Here is a 14,969-nt window from a genome sequence, read left to right as displayed (position 1 = left end):
CAGAAGAATAAATTAAAATAAAACTACACCCAAATATTTCTCATGAATATGCAAAAATATTTAACAAAATTGTAGCAAATCAAATCTAGAAACATATCTACAACATTCTACATATCAACAACATATCAACAACATTGTTGTAAATTCAACAACAAAATTGTAGCAAGTCAAATTTAGAAGTCTATAAAATAATAATAAGTCATTACTAAGTGGGGTTTAGCCCAGAAATACAAGATTGGTTTAACATTTGAAAATTAATCAATGTATTTGACATTAAAGGGAAAGAAGGAAGGAAGGAAGGGAGGAAGGGAGGGAGGAAAGGGAAGAAAATAAATCCATATGTTGTACCATATACAAAATAAACTTCAAGTGGATGATAGAACCAGAGCTATAAAAGTTCTGGAAGAAAACAAAAAATCTTTGTGACCTTGGGTTAGACAAACATTTCCTAGATAGCACACAAAAAACACATACCACGGCATTAAAGAATTGATAAATGGGCTTCATCAAAACAAAAAACATCTGCTCTTCAAAAGACACTGTTATGAAAATGAAAAGTCAGGCCATATTTATAAACTATTTGCAAAACATGTATAAAGAAATTGTCTTGACTATATAAAGACGTTTTAAAATTTAATAAATTTAATAATAATAAGATCAAATACTAAAATAATAAGCAAAATATTTGAATAGGTGCTTCACCGAAGAAGACAAAAGGATGACTAATAAGTACATGAAAAGATGCTCAGCCTAATTAGTCACCAGAAAAATAAAAATTAAAGCTACAATTTAGTGAAATACCATGATATATTTATCAGTATTCTTCAAACTTAAAAAACTGGCAATGCTGAATGCTGGAAAGGCAGTAGCTAGAAATCTCATACAAATTTTGACAGTGACTTTGAAAACAATTTGCAAGGTTTTTTTTTTTTTTTAAGGTTAAACATTCACTAAACTTATAACTAAATAATTACACTTATAAATATTTACCCAAGAGAAATACAAAACATAATCAACACAAAAGCTTATACACAAATGTTTATAGCAGCCTCATTATTAAAAGCCAAAAACTGGAAAAGAATCCAGGTGCCCTCAATTGCTGAATGCATAAAAAAATTGTAGCACAAGACATTCACACAACAGAATACAATTCAGTAATAAAAAGGGATCAACTGCTGATATACGTACCAACGTAGATGAGTTCAAAAGCATTATGAAAGAAAGCACACACACAAGATTACACAGAGTTTAAGTCTATTTATGCAATATGTTTTAAAAGAGAAAACTATCGGCCGGGCGCGGTGGCTCAAGCCTGTAATCCCAGCACTTTGGGAGGCTGAGACGGGCGGATCACGAGGTCAGGAGATCGAGACCATCCTGGCTGACACAGTGAAACCCCGTCTCTACTAAAAAATACAAAAAAACTAGCCGGGCGAGGTGGCGGGCGCCTGTAGTCCCAGCTACTCGGGAGGCTGAGGCAGGAGAATGGCATGAACCCGGGAGGCGGAGCTTGCAGTGAGCCGAGATCACGCCACTGCACTCCAGCCTGGGTGGCAGAGCAAGACTCTGTCTCAAAAAAAAAAAAAGAGAAAACTATCATAATAGAAAGATCCTTCTAGGATGCAGGAGGTGTCTGGGAGGGGACTCACAGCAAAGAAGGTAGGACAGAGCCTTTTGAGGTGATGGGAATGTGCCACATCATGATTGCGGTGGTGGTTACATGACTGCATACATTTGTCAAAACTCCCTCAAATACGCACTTAAAATTGTGGACTTTCAATGTATGTAAATTATATCTCCATACAGCTGGCCCCATAAAGCAAGGTACATACTAGGGTATATGGTATTATGCATTGGTGTCACATAAAATGAAAAAAAGGAGAGAATTCCAAATATACAAACTTGTACACATATTTGCTGGAATGCACATAGAATGTCTCAAGGGGCATATTAATGAAATGTGTAGAAGGGACTGCCTCTGAAAATGGAAATGAGGTATTTGAAGGAGTATGGTTGGGGAGCAACTCTATCTTTTGTACTTTTCATACTTAGAACCAGGCAAACAATCAACCCATTTAAGGGGCAGGGGCGGGGGGGACAATGTCAGCTGGGTTCCAAAACCTGCTGCTGCTCAACAGGACTTGAGTCAAAATCCTGTTTCTATGTAGGAGCATCTCTATTTTTTACTCACTATCTCCCCTTTTTCCCATTTACAAAAGCATAGGATGCCTAAGAGTGTGAATTTTCCCTTCTCTGTTTTCTCCCTGACTAACTGGTTTGTCACCAGGACTTGCCATTCACCTCACTCTACCCTAAAGTCAAGTATCAATAGCTGCAGGTACTTGACGATCTTTGCTTGAATACTGACCAAATTTCCCAGAACACACCAAGAAGCTTTCCCTCCAAAAGCAAACTGAACTATCCCCCCCCCATAACCAATTTGGTTTAATCGACACATATTTATGAGCCCTGACTATGGACCAGACTTTGTGCTAACTGTGGGGGTACATGGGTGAATAAGATGTAGCTGGAAAGTGCTTTCCTTGTGGAGCTTTCAGTCTTGCAACAGACTAGGGGAGATACACGCTTAACCAGATAATTGTAAAATGAGGTAAGAGGTGCTAAAATGAAGGCAGACACTGAGGGAGAGTACTTAGAATGACCTGAAGGTTCAGAAACAGCTTTCCAGGGAATATGAGTCCAGAAAGACAAGGATTTGACTAGATGAAGGAGAGGAGAAGGTGCTGTAGGCAGAGGTATCAGCATGGGCAAAGCTGGATGGAGCAGAATAGCATCCTATTTGTGGAGAGCTCAGCACTCCTGGGGGACACAGTGAGTGAGGAGGAGCATGGTGGAAGACGGAATTAGAGAAGCCATTAGATTGTTAGGTGCAGAATATGCAAAGGCTTTGTAATGGGATGCTCAAAGGTGAACTTGATCATGTTGGCAATAGGGAAGGTTTACAGCAGGGGAATTGAGTATCCAGTTTGCAATTTCGTTCCAAGGGATGGTCTTTACTCCATTGGGTGAATGAAGGCTAGCTGAGGGTCTCAGGGGTGACTGTTTATTTCACTTTGACCAACATTTACAGAGTTCCCCCACTGCAACAAGCTCAGTGCCCCCACAGGACACAGAGCTACAGAGATAAGAAACAGGATTCCTTCCTTAAGGAGCTGATAGTCTGGTAAACTACCCTTTAAGAAATGGGAGTCCAAAAAAAATGACCCCTACTGACTAATACTATCTCCCTCTTGATATTCTGATTGGAAGCCACATCCTGGCCAGCTGATATTCTCTCCTGCAGGGTTGACACTGCACCTTTTCTCCTGATCATCACATCTAGTTTGGCTTCCGTGTCTGTTGACAAAACAGTGTTCGGTAAATCATATTAATGCAGAAACACAAAGGCAGGCCCAGGAACAAGGATGCATTGAATTAGTTCTAGCCCAGGCTGCTCCTTGCGGTGTCTAACCCCAATTGCTGTGCAAATCCTCAAGTCCTTTGACTCCAATGTCCCTTTAGAGCTCAACAGGTCAAATAAGCACTCAGAATATTGGCTTTCTGTCCAACTTCAGGATGATGTTAGGAATGTGCCAGGCATTCTAATGAATGCCTGAGAACTAAAGAAATGAAGATACAAACAGTCCAGTAAGTTCTTGGGGAAAATATGGATTCTGAGACTGGTTGCCCATGTCTGGGGGTTCCCATTCAATCCAACTCATTCTTCCTTCAGGAGGATAGTGGGTTGAAGAGTGGCTTTAAAAAGTTATGTCCACCTGGAACCTGAAAATGCGACCTTATTTGGAAAAAGGGTATTTGTAGATGTAATTTAAGCTAAGGATCTTGAGATGAAATCATCCTGAATTAAGGTGGCCCTATATCCAATCCCAAGTCTTTATGAGAGAAGATAAGGGGAAACAGATACAAGAACACCAGGGAGAAGGCCATGTGATGAAGGAGGCAGAGATTGGCGTGATGCAACCACAAGCCAAAGATTGCCAGAAGCCAACAGAATCTAAAAAATACAAGAAAGAACTCTCTCCTAGAGCCTTTGGAGGGAGTGTGGCCCTGACAATACCCTATCTTTAGACTCTGGCATCAAGAACTGTGAGAGAATAAGTTTCTGTTGTTTTAAACCACCATGTTTGTGGTAATTTGTTACAGCAACCCTACAAAGCTGATACAGAGGGCTTGGACTACCACTCTTACTACTGCTGCCAGTTACTGGCCCCAGGCTTCCTCCTCCCTCATTACCCTGGAGATTCCTGGGGGTAACTTATTTCCTCCCTCCTTCCTTCATTCAACCATCATTTTAAGTATGCCATGGACCAAGTATATGAGAATGGAGGCAATAGTTCACAGCTAGGGACATATAAAGACATAAACAAGTAATCATAGCATTAAATGTTATGGACTGAATTGTATATGTACCCCCCAAATTTGTATGTTGAAATCCTAAACCCTCAGAACGTGGCTGCATTTAGAGATAGGGTCTTTAAAGAGATGATTAAGTTAAAATGAGGTCGTTAGGGTGAGCCCTAATCCAAAATGACTGGTATTCTTTTTTTTTTTTTTTTTTTTTTTTTTGAGACTGAGTCTGGCTCTGTCGCCCAGGCTGGAGGGCAGTGGCCGGATCTCAGCTCACTGCAAGCTCCGCCTCCCGGGTTTACGCCATTCTCCTGCCTCAGCCTCCGGAGTAGCTGGGACCACAGGCGCCCGCCACCTCGCCTGGCTAGTTTTTTGTATTTTTTAGTAGAGACGGGGTTTCACCGTGTTAGCCAGGATGGTCTCGATCTCCTGACCTTGTGATCCGCCCGTCTCAGCCTCCCAAAGTGCTGGGATTACAGGCTTGAGCCACCGTGCCCGGCTGACTGGTATTCTTATAAGAGGAGAAGATCAGGACACAGACATGCACAGGGAGAAGACCATGTGAAGACAGAGAGAAAAGATGGTGATCTACAAGCCATGGAGAGATGACTCAGAAGAAACCAACCCTGTCAACACCTTGATCTTGGTCTTCTAGCCTCCAGTATTGTGAGAAAGTAAAGTTCTGTTGTTTAAGTCATCCAGTTTGTGATACTTTATGGCAGAAGTCCTGGCAAACTAATACATTAAAGTAAGAACAATGAAGGAGCGCAGAACCGATACAGCCCAGCCTTTTCTGGAGGGACAAGGAAAGCCCTCCTGAAGAGGTGACTTCTAGGCTGCATTTGAAAGGAGAGGAAGGAAAAGCATTGAAAGGGGGCAGCTTGAGCACAGGCCCAGAATCATGAAGTGTGCAGGGAAGTACAGGCTAGTGAACATTTTTAAGACACAGGGTGAATGAGAAGTTGCAAGTAATGAAGTCTTAGCTAAAAGCCTGATGTATCATGAGAAACTTTTATGCATTCCTTTCATCCTGGTCTTTTTCCTGGGGCAATAGGGAGCTACTACATAACTAGAAGCAGGGGAATGGCATGGTCTGATGTGCTCTAAAAAGCATGTGTAAAAGAGAGAAGATCCAAATAAACACGATTAGAAACAACAAAAGGGATATTATCACTGACTTCACAGGAATACAAATACCATCAGAGAATATGATGAACACCTCTATGCATGCAAATGAGAAAATCTAGAAGAAAATTGATACATTCCTGGACACATACACCCTCCCAAGACTGAATCCCTGAACAGACCAATAATGAGTTCTGGAATCGAATCTGTAATAAATAGTCTACCAAAAAGAAAAAAAAAAAAAAACCACGACCAGACAGATTCACAGCTGAATCCCACTAGATGTACAAAGAAGAGCTGGTACCTTTTCTACTAAAACTATTCCAAAAAAATTGAAGAGGAGGGACTCCTTCCTTACTTATTCTATGAGGCAAACATCATCCTAATAGCAAAACCTGGCAAAGATACAACAAAAAAAGAAAACTTCAGGCCAGTATCTGTGATGAACATCAATGCAAAAATCTTCAACAAAATACTTACAAACTGAATTCAGCAACACATCAAAAAGCTTATCCACCACGATCAAGTAAATTTTTTCCCTGGGATGCAAGGTTGGTTCAACATATGCAAATCAATAAATGTGACTCATCACATACACAGAACTAAAGACAAAAAAAATTATTATCTCAATAGATGCAGAAAATGCTTTTGATAAAATTCAACATCCCTTCATGCTAAGAACTCTCAATAAACTAGGTATCAAAGGAACATACCTCAAAATAATAAGAGCCATCTGTGACAAGCCGACAGCCAACATCATACTGAATGAACAAAAGCTGTAAGTATACCTTTTGATATAGGTACAAGACACAAGACAAGACAAGAAGGCTCTCTCTCACCACTCCTATTCAACATAGTATTGGAAGTTCTGTCCAGAACAATCAGGTAAGAGAAAGAAATAAAAGGCATCCAAATAGGTATAGAAGAATTTAAAATATCCTTGTTTGCAGATGACATGATTTTATATCTAGAAAACCCCATAGTCTTGGCCCAAAAGCTGCTCAAGCTAGTAAACAACTTCAGTGAAGTTTCAGGATATAAAATCAATGTACAAAAATCACTAGTATTCCTATACACCAACAACAGTCAAGCTGAGTGCCAAATCAGGAATGCAATCCCTTTCATGATTGCTACAAAAGAATAAAATACCTAGGAATACAGCTAACCAGGGAGTTGAAAAATCTTTACAATGAGAATTATAAAACACTACTCAAAGAAATCAGAGAGGACACAAACAAATGGGAAAACATTCCATGCTTGTGTATAGGGAGAATCAATATCATTAAAATGGCCATACTGCCCAAAGCAATTTATGGATTCAATGCTATTCCTATCAAACTACCAATGACATTCTTCACAGAACCAAAAAAAAAAAAAAAAAGAACTATTTTAAAATTCATATGGAACCAAAAAAGAACCCAAATAGCCAAGGCAATCCTAAGCAAAAAGAACAAAGCTGGAGGCATCACTCTACCCAACTTCAAACTATACTGCAAGGCTACAGTAACCAAACCAGCATGGTATTGGTACAAAAACAGACACATTGACCAATGATACAGAATAGAGAGCTCCAAAATAAGACCGCACACCTGTAACCATCAGATCTTTGACAAAGCTGACAAAAACAAGCAAGGGGAAAGGACTCCCTATTCAATAAATTGTGCTGGGATAACTGTCTAGCCATATGAAGAAGATTGAAACTGGAACCCCTTCTTTATATTATATACAAAAATCAACTCAAGATAGATTAAAGACTTAAATGTAAAGCCCAGAACTATAAAAACCTTGGAAGACAACCCAGGCAATACCATTCTGGGCATAGAAACAGGCAAAGATTTCATGACAAAGATGCCAAAAATGGTTGAAACAAATGGGATCTAATTAAACTAAAGAGCTTCTGAACAGCAAAAGAAACTATCAACAGAGTAAGCAACCAACAGAAGAGGAGAAAAATTTTGCAAACTATGTATCTGACAAAGGTCTAACACGCAGCATCTAAAAGAAACTTTAAAAAGTTAAAAAGTGGGCAAAGGACATGAACAGACACTTTTCAAAAGAAGACATACATGCAGCCAACAACCATATGAAAAAAAGCTTATCACTAATTTTTAGAGAAGTACAAATCAAAATCACAATGAAATACCATCTACCAGTCAGAATGGCTATTATTAAAAAGTCAAAAAATAAAAGGTGCTGGCAAAGTTGCAGAGAAAAATGGCCACTTATACACTGTTGATTGGAGTGTAAATTAATTCAACCATTGGAAAGCAGTGTGGTGATTCCTCAGAGACCTAAAAACAGAACTGCCATTCTACCCAGCAATCCCATTACTGAGTATATACCCAAAGAAATATAAATTGTTCTATGAGACAAACAGATGTGTATGTTCATTGCAGGACTATTCGCAATAGCAAAGACATGGAATCAATCTGAATGCCTATCAATGGTAGACTGGATAAAGAAAATGTGGTACATATATACCATGGAATACTATGCAGTCATAAAAAAGAATGAGATTATGTTCTTTGCAGGAACATGGGTAGAGCTGGAGGCCATTATTCTTAGCAAACTAATGCAGGAACAGAAAACCAAACACTGCATGTTCTCACTCATAAGCGGGAGCTAAATGATGAGAACACACAGACAAATAGAGGGGAACAACACATACTGGGGCCTATTGGAGGATAGAGGGAGGGAGGAGAGAGAGGATTAGGAAAAATAACAAAAGGGACTAGGCTTAATACTTGAGTGATGAAATAATCTGTACAAAAAACCCCCATAACACAAATTTACCTATATAACAAACCTGCTCATGCACCCCTCAACTTAAAACAAAAGAAAGAAAGAGGGAAAGAAAGAAAGAAAGGGGGAAAGAAAGAAAGAAAGGGGGAAAGAAAGAAAGAGGGAAAGAAAGAAAGAAAGAGAGAAAGAAAGGAAGAAAGGAAGAAAAGAAAGAAAGAAAGAAAGAAAGGAAGAAAGGAAGAAAGGAAGGAAGGAAGAAAGGAAGAAAGGAAGAAAGGAAGAAAGGAATGTGGACCATTCTTGTGGCTAGGTGGGGGGTCCTTGGGAGATGGATGACTCTAGAGGCAGAGTGACCAGTTAAACAGCTGTGGTCAAGATGACACTGATCATTAGTAACCAAGATGAAGAGGAGATAATATTTTGAGAGGTGAAATCAATTGGATTATTGAAAGTAAAGGAGAAACAGAAATCCAAGTTATTCAGAAGTTTTCGTGTGTACAATTGGTAATACTGTCCAGGATGATGGGATTAGCAGTGGATGCATTGGCATTGAGTTTGTAGTCTCTTGGCGGAAAAATTGCAAAACTTTCTTTAGAAAAAACATGGGCCCCAATTTGGGGATATGTATTTCAGAGTATCACATCACTTTCATTTTCAGAGTTAACATAACTCTCACATGATTATTTAGTGATGCTTCTTTATTATTCTTTCGTGAAGGTTTCTTCCCATGGTTCCTCAAGGCACTGAAAGGCTTAGAGCAAGTGGATGACTCCACAGTAAAGAAAAGGATTTATGTCACCTCACAGCATATTCTACCCCTCCCACATGGGAGTGAGTACGCAGGCAGGGAAAGTGGAAAGCATCACAGTGATAGTTAACATTTCTGAGAGTTCATGGACCCTCCTGAAATCATCTGGCACAAATATCTTTGCATAGGGTTCTAGAATGTTCCTGAACCTCCCGAAGCATATTCATGAACATATGAACATATTCCCAGGCTAGGAATGCTGATATAAAGAAAAATCCCCTGGATGGACAGCCCAGTGTGCTAGCTTGCCAGTGATTTGCAGGCAGCCTTAGGAAGGTTGCTTCACTCCTCTGACTTTCCACATTCTTGGCACAGTGCTAAGATTCTGCGACTCTTTGATTAATGGCATTGATTCACAAAGCAAACCAGTTCATATGGGCACCTAGAAAATAATTTTGAACAAAACTGGGCCTTGATCGTGTTCCTAGCACTCTAATTAAGTAAGTCCAGCCAGGCTATCCCATGCCATGCAAACACACTTTTTAAACTGGAAACTATACTAAAATAACAATCAAAACCTTGCGCTGAATCCGGATATCTCCCCCTTACCCTCACAAAATATAAAGTAGCTGGATACACAGATAGATATATATAAATCAGCATCATACCAGCTAGCTTTTTCCACCAAAATTGGTTTATATGAAGCCACAGATTTAAATATTTGGACACACCCAGATGATCAGTTGAAAATATACAGTGTTAATGATACATGATGTATTTACATCTAAATACTTGAACTAATCTTTGAAACAAAGCATGATGTCTGTTTGGTTCTATTCTAGCTGGCAGGTGGAAGTTCTTTTTAATTTGCTTGTTACCCTAAACCTTGTTTTGCTCATGGTATCTTCCTCAGAACATTTTATTACTCTTGATTGCTTTAGGATAAGAACCAAGCCCCTCAGTTTGCAGTGAAAGGCAGCACTCCTAGTTCTTCAATTTCATCATCTGCTCTTCACCTATGTGGGCCTTCTGACCCACCCAACAAAATGGACCTCGCCATACATATGTGAGTGTTGGCTGTGCCTTTGCTTCTGCTGAGCCCACTGCCTGGGACATCCATTGAGCCACATCTCAACATCCTAATCCAGCTTCATTTATCTCATTTCCTCAAGGGGATTTTATAAGTTTCTCACCTGCTAATATAAAGCTTTGTTTGCCTCCAAGGCAAATGGACCAAATGTGTTGCTTATGAAAACATCCAGGAAGAACCTAGGAGGTAAGGGGATCTCTTTTCATCAGATCTTGGCCAAGGAAAGCGGTCCAGGCCCATAGATCATAGCAGAAAAGGAAGGAAAGCCTACAAATCAGTAATGTTTTTAAAAATTGCATATCTCTATCAATATAAAACATTTACCCACAATAGATGCACAATTACTCACTTACAAATTATATGTGTGTGTATATATATATATATACTACCATAAAAGTGCACTGTGATCATTGTAAAATATATAAAATATTAACATTTAAGATGATTAAAGTTCAACAGAAATGCTGCTTATTATTTTTCATTCTAATTATAGTATTAGAATGGATTATGCTGAGTGCCCCATTTTGAATACCATGACCCCTGTAACCACAACGGGCACCTCTGGTATGGCAATAAAAGCAATTACTGACAATCTGGGGCACTTTACTATGCTGAGCCAAATTATAGTGAGTAATTCCTTTAGAATAATTATGGGCTATGAGTCTAAGAAATATTAACCAGGGTGGTTCTGTTGCCTGACTTCAGCAGGACAACATTTACATTCTCTGTGAATAGTGTCCCCTAAACTTGTTCAGTGCACAACCTGTACATCCCTGCATGAGGGCCCTATAAATGCTCTATCAGAGATAGGCTCTGAAGCTGCAGACACTTTCCAACGGACAGGCTTCACATGAGCTGAGTATGGACAGGAGTGTTGTTCTCACGTCAACTTTTCCAACCACAGCCAAATCTAGAGACCATACTCAGTGTTGAGCAGTATCCTAGAGTGGATAATAGGTGGTGCCATATACACATGTACACACTGACCAGGAGCTGGGGCCATACACCTTGGAATCTAAGACTGTAAGAGTTAGGAAAGATTGCCTTTCAAGGATGAAGAAACTTGGTTCAGGGACATTTTATACAAAAGTATTGACAAAGTTGTGTTAGAATTCCCTGACCACTGCTCTTTCCACAATATTATATTCTCATGTTAGAATAACCCAATAGGATATTTATTGAATGCTTGCTGCAAAGTACTATGCTTAAAATAAAACGTTATTTCCTGAATGGTTCAAATTCATCACAATAAGTAATAATTTAGGCTCCTATATATTGACATTTACCATATGTCAGACACTATACTGAGCAACTTATAAGCATTATCTTATTTAATCTTTACAACAACCCTATGAGGAAGGTATCATAACATCCATTTTATCAAGGAGAAAATTGAGGCTGAGAGAAGCTCAATAATTTAACAGAAATTAATCTGCTAAACCAGGTTTCAAATCCATGCAACCAGACTTCAAAGCCTGCTCTAGGGGCTGGGCACAGAGGCTTCAGCATTCTGGGAGGCTGAGGTGGAAGAATCACTTTAGCCCAGGAATGTAAGAACAGCCCTGGCAACATGGTAAGACACTGTCTCTACAAAAAAAAAATTATAATTAACTGAGTACGGTGGTGCACACCGGTGGTCCCAGCTATTCTAGAGGCTGAGACGGGAGAATGGCTTGAGCCCAGGAGATGGAGGTGGCAATGAGCCGTGTTTGCACCATTGCCCTCCAGCTTGGGCAACAGAGTGAGACCATGTCTCAAGACAAAAACAAAAACCTGCTCTAAAACGTATTCTGCTTCCATAATAAATGACATATATTATATACAGGACAAATGGTGTTTATTTGTACCATTTTTGTTTGCAATAACCATTATCAGAATAGTTTCTTCCTTTGCATTAAACAAAATACTAGAATGCTTTTCTCTTTCTCCATCTCTCACCACCCCTTCCTCTCTCCTTGGCATACATACACACAGACACATAAGCCAATATCAGCTTCTCAATCACACAATTTCTGAGAAGGGGTCCATAGGTCACTAAAATCTCTAGAGTCAACCATGGCTCTTTATTTTTCTTTTCGCCCACATCAAATACTTCAGCAAAATGCTTGGGTTTTCTCTTCAAAACAATCCCAATGCCCCACTGCTGTCGTAGTAATGCACCCTCATCTCCTGCCTGAAGTTTGTCAGTTGCCTCTAAGCTGTTTTCCCTGCTACTGTGTCTAACCTTCCCAGCTACAGCCTGTTACAAAAAGGTGGCCATACTATTCCTTCCAAAATTGCCCAGTGACTCCCCCTATCACTCAGAGTGAGTGAGGCTCCCCCAGTGGCCCCTAAGGGCTACTGTGATCATGGTCTGTGCCTCTGCACCTCTCCAGCCTCATCTCCTCCCACCTTGTCTCCCTCGCTCACCCACTGCAGCCACACTACTGCCTCGCCCCTACTCACCATCACTCCCCATCTGCCAAATACGGCCATGTCCGAATTCCCAGAAGTTGCAGATCACGTTGTATAACAAAGGGACTTGCAAATGTGATGAAATTAAGAATTTTAAAATGAGGAGATTATCCTGGATTATCCTTGTGGGTCTAATCTAATCGCAGAGTTCCTTACAAGAGAAATGCAAAAGGAGTGGGAAGAAGGCAATGGGATGATGGAAACTGGGAGAGAAGAGGTGATGTGGTGTGGGCCATGCGCGAGGAATGAGATCTGCTTCTAGAAGATGGAAAAGAGAAAGAAACAAATTCTCCCCAGAGCCTAGGAACACAGCTCTGCTGACACCTTGAGTTTAGCCCCATAAGACTCATTTCAGACTTCAGACCCCCAGAACTGTAAGAGATTGTTTGTATTGTTTTAATTCACTAAGTTTTAGGTAATTCGTTAGAGCAGAAATAAGAAATTAATACACCCATATCCTGTTTTATAGCACTTTCACCATTAGCCATATTTTATATTTATTTGTTTATCAGTTGTCTCTCTCTCTACAATGCAAAGTGCATGGGAGACATGGCCGGGCACAATGGCTCATGCCTGTAATCCCAGCACTTTGGGAGGCTGAGGCGAGTGGATCACTTGAAGTCAGAAGATCGAGACCATCCTGAACAGCATAGTGAAAACCCATCTCTACTAAAAATACAAAAATTACCTGGGCATGGGGGCACATGCCTGTAATCTAAGCTACTTGGGAGGCGGAGGTTGCCATGAGCTGCACTCCAGCCTGGGTGACAGAGTGAAACTCTGTCTCAAAAAAAAAAAAAGTGCATGGGAGACGAGACTTTTTTTTTTCTTCATTGGTGTAAACCCAGCACCTGGCACCAGATCTGTTGATTGAATAAATGAATGGCATATGTTACTTAATTAAATAATTGGTCAACACTATGAAATGATTAAGCCTCAATAAAATGTTGGTTAAACATATACTTACAAACCTGCATGATATTCTCGCCAACATGTCTAGAACAGGTGGAAACATACACAAACGAATACAAGTATAATGCAGCCCAGTGGTCCACACTAAAACAGCCCAGGAGAAGAACACCCAGAACTGCAAAGCCATAAGCCCTGCTAGGAAGATGGTGAGCCACAAAGCCTTCTCCAGTGCGGGAAACCAACATCCCTTCCACAGAGCTGGGAGGAGGAAAAGGCCTGAGGTCACACTCAGACCCTATAGTTCTCTTCACTCAAGCAGAGAAGGCCCTATTTTACCCGATTTTGTATATTCCACTTCCATTCAACATTGGATAAGGAACTTCAGTGAAGATGGGGCCAAGTGTGGAACTGGGAAGCAGGGATTATAACTGCCACTCGTTTTATTACTGAATACCCTTAAAAAGGAGTTTATGCATAGAAGCTGACGTCAGTGGGACACTCTCTGGCCTTTCGGTTCACACAATTACGCTAAAAATAATGTAAACTTAAAGAGTTAAATTTAATATTTGCTTTAGGAAATTTTAAGTAATTTAGGAATTACATGTTATAGTTAATCAATTTTCCCTGTTGCCGGTACTGCCAGGAAGTACCAACACTTCTTTTTCCCACTACTTTTGTTTTTGCTCAATACCAGCCATAGGTTAATTTCTAGTGAGATAAACACTTAGCCAAATTTAGAAATAATGTCAGATGGGTCCATGGTGATGATGACAATGATGATGATCATGGTGATGACCCACTTTGCCTGTTGCAGTTTGCATGGATGCTTCTGTCATGAGAAAAAAAAAAAAAGTACATCTAGTCCTCACTTTAAAAAAGTCTGTGGCCAGGAGCCGTGGCTCATGTCTGTAATCCCAGCACTTTGGGAAGTTGAGAAGGGCAGATCACTTGAGATCAGGAGTTTGAGACCAGCTGGTCAACATGGTGAAACCCCATCTCTACTAAAAATTCAAAAATTAGCCAGACCAGGTGGCACACGCCTGTAATCCCAGCTACTCAGGAGCCTGAAGCAGGAGAATCACTAGAACCTGGAAGGTGGAAGTTGCAGAGAGCTGAGATCATGCCATTGCACTTCAGCCTGGGTGACAGAGTGAGACTCTATCTCAAAAAAAAAAAAAAAAGTTTGTTTGCACAGTGTGACAGTGGTGATGTGGATATGGAGGCTGGAAAACTGCTTGAATGCACCTGTTCTAACATCACCTCCTCCGTGGAGCTGCTCCAAACTCAGTACACACCTCAGCACTCCTTCTCTGAACACCCACACACTCCACTCACTCCTCTGTTTCATCTCTTACTATATTGTATTAGAATGCATTGAGTGCAAGTCTGTCTCTGTCACCCTATTATTCATTATTTAAGAGCAAGGGCCTTGTCTTGCACAGCCCTTTCCTCCCAAAATGCTCAGCGGAGTACAGGGCAATGTGTCTGGTACATATGTGTGAACCAAGTACTATACTAGATTATTTTTAA

The sequence above is a fragment of the Macaca nemestrina genome, chromosome 5 (assembly GCF_043159975.1).
Source record: "Macaca nemestrina isolate mMacNem1 chromosome 5, mMacNem.hap1, whole genome shotgun sequence".
Classification (NCBI taxonomy): Eukaryota; Metazoa; Chordata; class Mammalia; order Primates; family Cercopithecidae; genus Macaca; species Macaca nemestrina.
The sequence above is the reverse complement of the archived record's forward strand: the minus strand, read 5'-3'. Positions refer to the sequence as shown.